Source organism: Carcharodon carcharias, chromosome 23 (assembly GCF_017639515.1).
Source record: "Carcharodon carcharias isolate sCarCar2 chromosome 23, sCarCar2.pri, whole genome shotgun sequence".
In the NCBI taxonomy this organism is placed as follows: domain Eukaryota; kingdom Metazoa; phylum Chordata; class Chondrichthyes; order Lamniformes; family Lamnidae; genus Carcharodon; species Carcharodon carcharias.
Window position 1 is genome coordinate 37727525 of NC_054489.1, and position 9077 is coordinate 37736601.

Below are 9077 nucleotides of genomic sequence, written 5' to 3' on the forward strand. Positions count from 1 at the left end.
TCTGAAGCATGTTGAACTTAAGGCTATAGCTTTTAAAGGTAAGAGTGCAAGTAGAAAAAGCTGTAAATATAGCAAATTGCATTCCAAGATTTATATAAAAAGACATTAACCTGGGATTTCTAGCATATCCCTCCAGCTTTATGGAGGATCTGGGGAAGACAGGCAAATATGCCCAGGGAGATTCTCTGCTACATCCCTGTCCCATCTGCCCTTTCTCATAGGGCAGATATTATAGTCCTTTATATGCCTTTCTATCTATATGAACTGGATAGGCTGTTAAGCTGCAGCCTCCATTGTTCAAGAGTTATTGGAGGAGGTCTCAAAAGTCTTATTGTGGAGGAGATGTGGGGTTATAACATGAAAGGACTTTTGCAAGCACTCTTAGTTTATAGCCTTGCATATTGCAGAACTAAGTAAAAAAGTTTTGGCAAAAGAGGTATTTTTTATTTTCTTCAAGTGATTGCTTTCTATCTTCCACTGTGAGAGCCACCACTTAGGCCTGTACGACAAGTGCCTCTGCACAGTCTCATGCACATATATAGGAAAAAGAGAACAGAATTGCTGCATAGCAATTGTTTTCCAAATACTTATCCATGTTGTAAATACCCAAACTTAAAAGCAAATGCCCCCCTTACAGTCACATTGCTCAGTGAATAAGAGGCATATACTATCTAATAAAATGGTTCAGGTCATCACCTGTGTTAATTTGGCAAGCAAAATAAATTCATATGATGAGTTAACCATGCACAGATATTCACTGGGGATCATTTTGACATTTTGCTATCACCCATTTGACATAATTGCACATCGACCGCCCATTTTACATCTCTTCCAATTTTTATTTCTGTTGACTTCAGTCTTGAGAGATGAAAAACAGGCTGCTGCCTTGCCAGCTCCCATTTCTAGCCACTGGGCTTAGTCAGAATTACCTGATTTCAAGGCACTATGTGCTTAAGTTCTTTATTCCAACGTCAGCTATGGAGAGTCATTCACTTTTCATTCTTACAATGTGCTAAAACAGCCTCAGCTTCTTCCACTTACTCAGTCTTGCTGGCACTGGGAACATTTCTGCACCTTCTTCAGTGGGAACTGGAATTCTATCACACCAGCATACTCTTCGGATAGCCTGTAATGTTCAAGCTCAAATGCCATTAGCCCATCTTTGTTGCTGTTTTCAGCTTCTGAGATTCACTTCCACAGAGTAGAGCAGAGCATGCCAATGTGTTAAGTGCTTGATGTTTCAGTTGCACTGTGATACTGCTATCTTTCCAGATAATGGGAGCATTCATTAAAACTTGGTGTGGGTTGGCAGCGGCTCCCAACTTCAGCATTGGAATCAAGAGCCGCCACATGAATCACTGCATGAAGAGTAAGATACATTCATGTACTTAGGCAGTGCACTGATAACTGAAGTAGACCCTAAGAGGTTGTCCAGCTTCAAAAGCTAGCAGTGTCTCCGAGAAGTGCGATGAGATCTGGAGAAGTCAAAACATCATTTAGCAAAACTACGATAAAGATATACTGCAACACAATTATAACATCTTTATATACATCTGAGCCTCTATCAGGTTTTTCTCATGTCTTTAGCATGCAAATTCCCAGGCACTTTATGGGGAGGGTGAGTGGAATAAAAACTAGATAAATTAATGGACCCAGAAACATGGAGGAACATTTAGGAGAGGTGACTGAAAGCTTTGGTAAAAGATGCTTTATAAAGGGAGAGAGTGAAGTGGAGAAAGGAGCTCCAGAAAATGGAAATGTGCTGAAGGCTGTGTCACCAATGGTGGGTATAGAAGGTCAAAGCTAGAGTCCCAAAGGCTGTGTGGGTGGGGGAAAGTATAAGATTAAGAAAGTTGCACAGATAGAGTCAGGCCAAGCTACGGTGGGGTTTTCAAAATAACGATGAGATTTTTAAATGCATTCATTGCAAAACAACTTAGGTAAGTAAGCATGAGTGATGGTTATGGGGAACTTAATATCAAAAAAAACCCAAAAGACCTGACCTTCAGTCAGGAGTCTATCAGGACTCCCAGGCACCAAGGTGCACAAATAACCTGAATGAAACTGAAGCCAGTTGCACAAAAATTATATAATATATGTGTTCAATTTAAAGATTATCCATTGTTTGTAATAATGTGCAAAGTGGCACAACAGAATAAGGAATCACATGGGGTGAGTATACTGGTAAACTTTCAATTTTAATGCAATTTAGATTAATCAGCTATAATGTAAGATGAGATAAAATAATATAAAGCTAATGCCACTTTGATAATTTATCATATAATTACAGTTTCAATTAATTAATCAAGTCTAGAGTTATACAGTATAAATTACATGAAAGTTGATAACAACACTAAATTTTTCAGTGGCTATAATCTGAGATATATAGATAATAAGAGTTAAGTAAAAACATTTCAGTTAACCTCCCTGTAAAATAAAGTGATGCCAGCACAAGAGAAAGAGAACTGATTTGGTTAGAGTTAAGAAACAATAAAGGCATCATTGCAATACTGCAAGTATTCTAAGACAATATAAAAATATAGGGGACAATTACAGGGAGGTGCAAAAGCTCTAGAGCAGTTATAATGGGGGACTTTAATTATCCTAATATAGCCTGGGATAGTAATAGTATGAAGAGGGAAGAGTTTCTGAATTTGTCCAGGAGAATTTCCATGATCAGAATTTTTGTTGTGGCCTAATAAGGAAGGAGGCATTGCTAGATCTTTTTTCTCAGGGGAATGAGAAGAGTCAAGTGGTGAAGGGGAACATTTATGGTACAGTGATCATAGTATCATAAGATTTAGGTTAGCTGTGGAAAAGGACAAGGAGCAATACAGAGAAAATATAATTTAATTGAAGATAATGAATATAAAATCTGTTGGGGGAGGGCAATTCCAGCAAAATGAGACCAGGTCTGTCTCAGCCGATTTGGAAACAAAGATTGGCAGGCAAAACTGTAATGGAACAATGGGCTGCCTTTAAAGAGATCTTTTGGGTACAGTGAAGGTATATTCCCACGACAGAAAAAGTTAAGACAAACAAAACCAGAGCTCCCTGGATGACAAAAGATGTAGAGGGCAGGATTTTCCCGTCGGCTAGCGGGGAGCGGGCGGTGGGGGGGGACTCGCTCGCCAACGTATAAAATGACGCACGGTAATGTCGGGCGGAACTCCCGATGTCACCGCGCCCCATTTAAATTTTCAGGTAAGCGGGGGGAGCAGCAAAATCAGCCTTGCGCCCTCCAACCTGTCAATGGCCAATTGAGCCCTCTCTATGGTTACCCTAACTTTCACCCTTGTTGGAATTTACTTAGTCTGTACCTGAAGTACCTCCTCCTTAAAAATCACCCATTGTTCTATTACAGTTTTCCTATCAGTCTTTGGTTCCATTTTATCCTGCCTAGATCCCTTCTTATCCCATTGCAATGAGCTCTCTTCCAACTTACAAGTTCAACTTTAGATTTTTTTGTCATTTTCTTTGAACATTTCTCTTTATCAAATATATAAATATTGAAAATGGGGGAAAACCAGGCTGTTTGGCTGACAGTCAAGCATCATCCAATTGGGTAATGAGTCTTTTTGCTTTCCAGTTGGCATGGGAAGGCAGTACATCACAAGGATAGATGTATTGGTTGACAAATGGCTAGAGTGTGGTGGCAATTCATGTGATGAAGCCTCCAGGAATACATTTAATCAAAGTTGGCAACCCTAAATTCAGACTGAATCAGTGTCAGGGGCTGAAATCAATCATTCAGTTGATGGACATTTTGATTCATCCAAGAGTTGATTCCTGACAAGCAATCTGATAGAGTAGCAGTAGTGATGGGATGAGGAAGGTGATGGCAGCTAGAATTGTGCATAATTATATACACTTTGAACTTGACTCTGTACCTATGGATAATCTCACATGAAGAACAACCTGTAGATAAGGAAGAGGAGCCAGGATTGACCTTGGAAGAAATTACTTTGTGAGGGAGTGAAAGCAAACCATTATTGAAGATATGTTAGCTATGTCCATTGAAATAGAACTAGAACTAGACAATGGCAGAACTGAACTGTGGAGGAGAAACAATGTAGATGGATGGAGTGTGTGACTGTGTCAAACACTAAGGAGGAAAAGGAAGGACAATGCAGTTGTAAAGTATATTAATCATGACTTTGGCCAGGACGGAGGCTGGATTGAAGGATCCCAATTAAATTTAGGGAGGAGCCTGTCACAAGTCAGGAGTGTAATGGAATACTCTCCACTTACTTGGATGAGTGCAGCTCCAGCAACACTCAAGAAGCTTGACACCATCTAGGGCAAAGCAGCCTGTTTGATTGGCATCCCATCCACCAGCATTCACTCTCTCCACCAATGGTGCACAGTGGCAGCACTATGTACCATTTACAAGATGCACTGCAGCAACTCACCAAGGTTCCTTCAACATCGCTTTCCAAATCCGCAGTCTCTATCACCTAGAAGGACAAGGGCAGCAGATGCATCAGAACACCACCACATGCAAGTTCTCCTCCAAGCCACACACCATCCTGACATGGAACTATATCGTTGTTCCTTCCCTGTTGCTGAGTCAAAATCCTGGAACTCCCTCCCTAACAGCAGCATGGATGTATCTATACCACATGGACTGCAGCGGTTCAAGAATGTGGCTCACCACCACCTTCTCAAGGGCAATTAGGGATGGGCTGACCAGCTGTCTCTGCCACTTCCCACCCTTCCCCTAGCCCATTAGGCCTTGCCAGCAGTGCCCACATCCTGTGAAAGAACAAAAAATAAAATGGACTGCTTCAGGAATGAACTACAGAGCTGGATGGCATAACACTTTTGTGAAATCTAGAGAGTAAAGAATGGCTGGACATGGGGCAGTAAATAAAGTGTAGATATCAAAAAAGACTCGTTTTTTTGAAGAGGGATCATTGATGTGGTTTTAAAGGAGGAAGTGCAAAGATCTGAACAGTGGGAGTTTTACAATGTGACTGGTATTGTATGGTTAGGATTTGAATGGGATAAGGACCAAGGAAGAAGGATGCAGGTCTTATGAAATAGAATAACTTGAAGAATTCAGGGTGAGGGAGGAGGAAACAGCAAAGTGATGGAGCAGGGAGAAAGAGAAAGGTGTTGGTGGTTGGTTAGTGGCAAAGGCAGTTGCACAGGTGGCCTCAAATGTAGATACAAATAAATCTGCAAGCTCTTCACACATGCAATTGGAGGTAAGGAAAGGGTTGTGGGTGGGGAAAGGAGTTTGAGGAGCTGGTTGGATATAGGAGGATAGGAGTGTTCAGTTCTCACCCCCCACAAGGATCCTGAGTAGTAGAATATTTGGCAGAGGAGAGCAATACATGACAATGCTTGACACAGTTGAGCCGAATTTGCTAATGAATGACTAGATGGGTTTTCCATCAGGCATGCTCAAATTAGTTGGCCCATGACTTAAATAATAGAACTGTACCTGGGGAATAGTAGAGGTGGGAGATGAGGTGATTTTCTGTAAAATTATTGGAATCTATGCATCTTAAAATTGTAATGAGGAACCGGGTGAGATCCAAATTGCACATAATTAAAACAGTTAAGGCCAATTCTGATCACTTCCTTGTATCTCTGTTCACCCATATTCCGCTTCCCCAACCAATCCTTACTTTCTTCTGTATCTGCCCGGGGGAAAAAAAAACTCCTACCCCAATTCACTTACAACTGCATTTTCAAAATCCGAACTGTTTAACCTTTAGCTTTATATCCTTGAATGTTAAGCACGCAATCTTAACCATTTTTAGGCCACATTTCCATTATAGCCACTGCATCAAATTCTCACATAACTATTTATGCTTGTAGCTCACTATCCTAAAGTTATGAATTGCAATGTACTCCTGGCCATTTTGCATGTTCAACCCTCTTTAAACTTGAGGTCATCCAAACTCTGCTGACCGTGTTCTAACTCACACCAAGTCCAGTTCTGTTATAATCTCCTCCAGCCCCACAATCCTCCAGGATACCTACACTGCTCTAATTCTGGCATTTGAGCATCCCTCTTTCAATTGCTCCATTATTGCTGGCCATGCCATGAGTTGCCTAGGCCCCAAGTTCTGGAATTCAGTTCTTAAACCTCTCAGCCTCTTTACCTTGCTTTCTGTCTTTAAGACACTCTTAGAAATCTACCTCTTTCACAAAGCTTTTGGCCATCTGCCCTAGCTCCTTAAGTAGCTCATTGTCCTACTTTGTTTGCAATGTCTCTGGAAGGGGCTCTGGGGCATTTTATTACATGAAAAGTGCTCTATAAATAAAATCTGTTATTAAATAAGTCACAACAAGAGCAACGAGCTCCAGAAGATCGAAACTGCTGCCAAGGCCTGGGTAGTCAGAAATAAATATCATATCAGTCTGATTTGAGTTATTTCAGGTTCTGTTTGGTTAAAAGTCATCCCAGCTAAACATTGAATCAAAAAATGGTCAGGTCTTAAACGTTGTCTCCATGCTGGAAGACAAATTTTAAAGAGACTGCGTGAATGACTTCTGTTATTTACCATTTATTGCTGTTCTGCTTTACAGGAAGACTAACTTGAATCAAGGAAAACAATATTACGGTAAAAGGTCTAATGTATAATGCTTATGATACGACATCTGAGAAATGGAAAGGTTATGATTAGATTATCATGGAAGTCTGAGTGAATAATTTTGTGCCACTCTTTCAGGACAGAACAACTCTTGTATTCTTGTATGTAGTGATTACAGGCAGAGCATTAATTGAATGTTGATGAAAATGATCCAATTAAGGAAGCTCTCACAATAGAGTGACAAAAACATAAAAGCTTTTGAAAAGGCACAAAAGGCATTTCTACTCATTAGCAGTCTATGCCAAGGCTGAAGGGAAGTGACTAGCACAAATATAAGGGAAGGAAACCCAAGGTGTATCAGTCTGCAGGTAAACCCAGCTCCCATTACTTTTGACTCGCAGTGAAGTGGAGATGTTGCTGCATGACATGGTTGTAGGGAAGATCATCTTCTTTGCTAATCCATAGACCCAATCCCCACAGGTCATCAATACAGCATGCCTGCAAGGAGAGGGGGCCATGTTTCAAGCTGCATCTGATTGTTACAAACCCTTTGTTGCACTATTGCTGTACCTGGTTCTCACTAACCTTATGCTGCATGGTTGCTGCAGGTGGAGGACTTTATAATTGATGACACTGCTCTGCATCTGGCTCTCTCATGAATAAAACCCTATAAATACTGTCATTGCCAGGTAGCTGAGTTTCGAGCTAGCAGACCTGGTTGGCACCATCTTGGTGGGCGTGGTCAACATTTATCCAGACGTTCACATAGTTTAGTAGTTCTATTCAGTGTACTGACCCAGATCCCTTTGTGAAGATCACCTGTTAAACCAAGGGAAGGTTCCCCCCGAGTCTGCAGATTGTTTTGTAAAGGAATCGCTCTGGAACACAAAATGCTTTTCTTGCATCCTAGCCTGCCTGGCAATCCTGCATTTCTTCTTTCAAATATCACAGATTGAGGAATTCCCATTGGAAACTCACTGGCACTGGTACTGTAATTGTGCTAGGGTGGGAATTACAAATAGCGACACAAAGGCTCATGAGAAGGGCTCAATTTTAATTTCATGAGGCACCAGACCTGGGGGACTGGGGGCTGACACCCAAACCATCTATCAGTAACTTTTTAACTTCGCATTTACTTCTGGGTTTTATGTTTGATCAGCAGCTGCATCAAATGAGTCCATGCATGGCCTCATTACAACCATGCAGGCCCTGTAACATATCTACCATCTTAAACAGGTTGACAGTTGCTTTAACCTTGGCCTCACAAGGCCCAACTGATCTGCACCAAAACAAGCTCCAGCACAGTGCAGGCTCTGAAGTGCAATCAGACCATGAGAGGGATGGTGACCAAAGGGATCATGGAAGTGGGGAGTCCACTCAAACTTTCTCACTCTCAGCCCACCTCTCGGTCAGTAATTCACATAATTGTCTCCTAATGATTGAGTCTGCCTCTGCATAGCTGCTGCTAGAGCAGCCTTTAAGTGGGTGGAGGGCTGGGGAGGGAGGGAGGGCAGGGTGTAGTTCTCACAGGTCCCAAAACTCAGAGGACATTGGTCAAGTTCATCGGAGCATTCAGAGTCAGATCTGAGCAACCTCTACTTCTGCAGAAGCCACTAGGGTTGCACAAAGCAGGAATAACAGAAAAAGGAAGGGTGTACTTTTTGTCTTCACAAGGGTGCCTGAAAAAATGTCTTGATAGGATTCTTTTTTATTTAGATGGTGTAAATGCACCACTTTCCCATCTTGTCAATTCTTGGGTGTTCGGGGGCAAGGGGTCTTCTAACTTGTTTGATGATGAATGAAGGCCATGAATGGATGGAGACCAAATCAAGGGATGCTGGGTTGATTGCAAGAGCTGTTTTGTGTCAGTGGCATCGGTGGGCAGGATGGGGAAGAGTGGCCATTGCATTTTTACTGCACTAGTTACACTTTAGTGAACTTTGCTTTAATAAGGGCATCCTTGGCACCCCAGACAGAAATGCAAGCAGCTGCAGGTGGTACTCAGGAGGGGGGCATTACCCCCATTATTGTCCTCCTCTTCACCCCCTCCCCTCTGAATCGTCTGAGGAGGATCTGGGTTCTTAACTGAAGCTTGCTGTGGCACAATGTTGTGCAGAGTGCAGCAAACTATGGCCATTCTGGAGACCCCGCCTAGTGCATACTGAGGAAGCCTCCAGATGCAGGCACCTGAAAATACATCTTCAACCTGCCAGTGCCCTGTTCAATCACACCCCGGTGGTGATATGGTATTCACTGTAGTACTATTGGACTTCAGTGGTGGGGTTTCTGACAGGTGTCATGAGCCACATTTGCAATGGGTATCCTTTTATTACCTAGCAAAAACTCCTTAAGTCTACTTCCAAGTCCAAAGAGGTCAGAAAGTGTGGACTGTCACGGGACTAAAGTGTCATGGCAGCTGCCTGGAAGATAAGCTCACACCTGCTTTTTGTGGTTGCACACCAGCTGCACATTGATGGAGTCTTTGCAGTTGACAAAACCTTCTAGTCATTCTTGGGGGGGTGGGGGGGT